A 5,261-nucleotide genomic window follows, 5' to 3' on the forward strand; every position below is an offset into this window, starting at 1 on the left:
GGACTTGGTGGGGGGCAAGGGCACCATACATAACCTAAACATCTGTACCCCCATAATATGCTGAAATAAAAAAAAAATAGTTACAGAGTTAATCACCTAATTGAGATACCTGCTAATTTGTTAGGAGAGCACATTATCTGCATTCAACTCCCAGAGGAATTTCTCTTATGGGTTGAAAACAATCATGAAGTCTTAGCTGAACAGCATAGCAGCATATCATTTACTAGTGCCCTGAATAAATAGAAATCACAACTAGAGGCTGCTGTTTCAATTGAGAAATGCATTCCATGGAGTCAACTGCCATACTGTACTTTGCCCCTTCGAAGTTCACCATGTTTTCTTAACTCTCGCTGCTTTTACTAACCAATTTAAAAGTCAATAAGATTTTTTGTGCTCTTTTCCCAGAAATAGCAAAAATAAAGGCAGTATAGAGTAATTAGGACACCTAAATTGACAGCTGGATTTAATGTCCTATTTTCTACATAGTTACATATGATTATATAGCTGTAACATGTAATTGTCTTTGGAATAGCTTTATTGGTATCAGGCATGATTATCACCTAAAGTTAAATAACAAATATCAGTTCACCAAAAACTGCTGTTCATGAATATGCCAACCATGGGAATGCAAACAATGATTGTGGAGGTATAGATTTGTGAATAAGGATGGGTATATAAAGTAGACCATACCCTAATACTCTTTAACTGTTATACAGTGTACTAGAGTGGGGGAATTATGAATTAGGTGATAATGATATTTTCTTCAAAGACATTATTATAAAGAGAGATACATGTGAGGTGTTAAAATTTTTAAAAAACACAAAGATTTGTAGAGTGGAGGAACTCCACATTATGAATTCACATCAGTCATTTGCTAAATATCCAGATAAAATCTCAAAACTTCTGTTAAAGCATCTGCAACCCTCCCATCCATGACTGATCCATGTCTGGCCTAAAGCTAAATAAAATGCTCCCTTCTTTATAGTACTAATTTTTGGATAATCTCAAAAATCACATAGTCTTTGCCTTGCCATAGCTATTTGATTTGTCTATTTATTCAACAAACATTTATTGAGCACTTGTAATATTTTAGGGACAGTGCTAGGTGGTGGTGATATAAAGCTTTACAAGGAGGGTTGGCAATACAGCTTAGCAATCAAAAACTCAGGGTTTGCAGTGAAGGAGACCTGAATGATCTAGGCTACACTTCTCACTGGCTGTGGGACTTGGAAAAATTACACTATATATACACACACACACACACACACACACGCACACATATATGTATATATTTATATGATACCTCTGTAGTCTTTACGTAGATATTGGGAAGCCACTGAATGTTTTCAATAAGGACATGATAGTATTAAATTTGCATTCATGAAAGATCACACTGACAGAAGAAAGAAGATGGATTAAAAGGTGAGATTTCAAATAGGGAGACTAGTTAGTTGACTGTTGTAATTATTAATGGTAAGAGATGATAAAGGCTTGATGCAGCTGGGGTGAAGAGTCATCTCTTCTAAATGAAGTGATGAGGAAAGTAAAGGGAAGGGAGACATCCAAGATGACAGTCAAGATTTCTTGGGAACCTAGATAGACGTTGATGCTATTAACCTGAAAGAAAGGGATTAGTCCATTGAATCTCAACCAGGGAGAATTTTGCCTCCCAGGAGACATTTGGCAATGTCTAGAGATATTTTTAATTGTCATCACTGTGAGTGGGTTGGGGATTCTATTGACGTGTAGTGGGTAGAGGCCAAGGATGCTGCTCAGTATCCTACAATACACATGACAGCCTTGCAATGAAACATTATCCCACCCAAAGTACAGGGAAAGAGAAGTTGGATTTAGACACTTTGATAAAGAGGTGAGATGCTAATCTCAGGTTTGGACATTTTGAATTTGAGATGCCCTTTAAACCTGGTAATAATTCTGCTTAAGTCACGTGACGTCACAGAACAAGTAGTAGAGCTCTGGCATAAACTTAGAAATATTGGTTGTGGCCACAAATCAAAAGCCATGGATTGTGTGTAAACACTATAGAAAGATTCAGTTATGCATACATGCAGAAAGTATGGTTCCTTTTAAAAATTAAATAAAATTAAATAAATATGGTAATAGGAGTATTAGTTGTAGAGTGCTATCTGCATAAAAAGAAATAACAATATAGGCTATACATACTTTGAATATTTTCAAATGTTATTTCATGAAATTGGGGAATGCACTATGTTTTCATATTCTAGAAAGAAATATAGAAAATACATTTCATTTTCTTCAAGAACTTTATCTCTTTCAAAAATATTTTTCAAATTTAAATGGTCAATATATATTTGAGTTGATGAGGGACTGGAGTGGGGAAAGCTAATTGAAAGGGGTAGAAAAAGATCACATTTGAAAGAAAAACTTCATTTAGTTCCCACCTATCACGAAGTTATACCATCTCATGCTTTTGAAAAATTCTTGCTAAAGAGTAAACAGTCTACAGATTGTTTTGATATAGTCTACAGGCAATATTGATAAAATTGAGTTGAATTCTAATAGTAAATAGAAACATAACAATGATGTGATGACCTCATCTATAGCACATTTCTTGCTCTCAAATTGGATTGTTTTATATTTCGAGAATTTTTTTTTTGTAGGAAAAAGCTCATACTTGCGTACTTATTCTTTTTCAAAGATTTGTTAGTTTCCAAGATAAGGCCAACTAATTCAGATAATTGATTCCAAAGTTGAAATTTTCAATCTAATTATCCACACAAATTGACCTTTCTTGTGTAATACTATTTGAATTGCTATATTCAGCTTATGTTTAATTACAGTATCAGACTGTGTTTAATTATTGCATCTGAATAATGTTTAATGAGCTCCCCTGTTTAATTACTGTATCTGACTAATATAATTACTCTAAAGTAATCACTATCATTATCAGCTAAGCTCCTTAAGTTCTATGGGGTCCGTTCTTAGCCTGATTCTCCAGGCTGTCTTTCTTTACCTGTCCCACTGAAATATTGTGCACCAGCTCTGGGCATTCGCTCAGTGCCACTGATGTGCAAAGCTGCTTCCAACCTGGGGGCCTTCACACTTGCTGATTTCTGCCTTCTGCTCTGATCTTTAGATCTCTGCTCATGAAACAAGCGCAGAATAATTTCTCTGGTTTTCTAAAATACTTCATTGGCCTTACTCCTTTTTAATGTTACCATGTTATTATTCAATTTTATATTATAACATATGCTGTGATTTTTTTCTATTTGCAATTTTTATTTATTTAATTTTATGTCTGATGCTCTAGGCAGCAACTCACTGTTGTATATATATACACGGCAGCATTTGTTGAATAAATAAATGAATGAATGATTCAGTCAGTCAACCATAAAAATTAAATATAGGCTTGTAATTGCCAATATTTCATAGAAATCTGTTTCAAAAGCCATCACATTAGCACAGTGATTAAAAACACAAATGTGTATAAAAACCAGGAGGCAACAGGAGCAAAGTGTCAGGTGTAAGCCAATAGGGAGCTTGGTGAGGATTTTCAGGGCAATAGTGAAGTGCCCTTGGCATTCAGATTTAATACTTTAAATACGCTGAAGGCCAATGCATAACAACATTCAGCTCCTGGGCCTAGTATGTTATTTCTTAGAAGCTGGGAGCAATGGCAGCCTCAAAATACCAATGTCAGGCAGATGATTGGTTATGGTCACATAGCACAGCTCTGCTTAGATGTCACTAAGCCAAAGGCCCAAATATGCCTATGAATATTCAATAATATTCATTTAATCATGCTCTAAGATGTACCATTGATTTAAATAGTGTTAAGTTACAATACGTATGAAAATAGAACAAGTCTAAGAGTAGTCTCTTTCAAGGAATCTAAGTAGAAATGTATACTTAAGAACCAAAAGAAACAGGTCCAGCAGCCCCTGGAGGTAAATATCAAAGAGTTAAGTAGGACTGTGTGGTGGCCATCTCTAATTACCCGCCGTGATATCCACCTCCTGGTTCCATACCTTGTGTAACACCCTCCACTTGAGTATAGGCTGGACTTCATTGACTCAATTCTGAGCAATCCCCCTGCCTTGTGTGTGGGGAAATAGAAGGACTTCCTAAATGAGAACAAAGAAAGACTATTTATTCAGAGCTTGCTATATAGCAAGGTAGTCAGTCACCATCTCTTGCATTTGGCAGAGAATCAAAGGCAGGCAGAGGAATGCAAAAGTTTTGTGAAAGAAAAAAGGGAAGGTGTCAGGTGTGTCCTTATTAGAGGGTACTGGCATGGGAAATTGTAGATTGGTTAACTAGGAGTGAGGCATCCTGTGGGCTTGGCTAAGGAAACAAACTTGGCTTTCTTCAGTTGGCCCTACACTGGAAGGAGGGAACTAAAATTAGGGGTCATCAGTTATTGATCAAATCTTGGCCATTTGGAGCTGATTGCTACAGAAGTTGTAGTTTGACTTACTGGCCAGTTTGCTGCAGACGTTATGGTTTGTCTTCCTAGACCAGTTGTAGCAGGTTGTGGGTCAGAGTTCTGTTTTTATGTATGGTCTGGCTATTGTCTGTATATTCAGTCTCTTATGAGGCAGTCCCATGGAGAGGCCCACATAAGTAAGCCTAGAAGCAGATTTTCAGAGGCCTTCCAATAGCCACATGATTGGGCTTGGAAGCAAACCCTCGCCCAGTGAAACTTTGAAATGACTATAACCCTGGTAGATTCCCTGATTATATAGCCTTGTGGAAGATCCTCAGCTAAAACTCCTCAGTTAAGTTGAGTATAGGCTGGATTTATCACCAACAGAAACTGTGTGATAATAAATGTTTGCTGTTGTCAGCCACTAAATTTTGGGGTAATCTGTTATGCAGAGATAGTTAACTAATATAAATGGGAAGGATATGGCCTTTTGTCAATTAGATCACCAATAAATTTAGCTCAAGAACTTCAAGTAGGTTTGTCTGGGAGGCATAGACAATTGAAGTATTTCTCAGAAGGAATAATTTCTAAGATACATGAAAGTTAATTCAGAAAGCCTAAGTCACTACTCTCCTTCTTAAACCTCCTCCTCTACTATTTTATTTTAATATCATCTACCTAAACTGGTAACCAAAAAAATTGTGTCCTCTTTGATTTTTGAATCAAGTATTTGTTGAATACCTCCTATTACTAGGAATTGTTCTGTCACTTAGAATACAGCAAAGTTACTTGCCCTTGTAAATCTTACATTTCATTGAGAAGAAAATAAAATAATAAACATAATTCTTGCGTG

The sequence above is a fragment of the Propithecus coquereli genome, unplaced genomic scaffold (assembly GCF_000956105.1).
Source record: "Propithecus coquereli isolate 6110/MARCELLA unplaced genomic scaffold, Pcoq_1.0 Scaffold432, whole genome shotgun sequence".
NCBI lineage: Eukaryota > Metazoa > Chordata > Mammalia > Primates > Indriidae > Propithecus > Propithecus coquereli.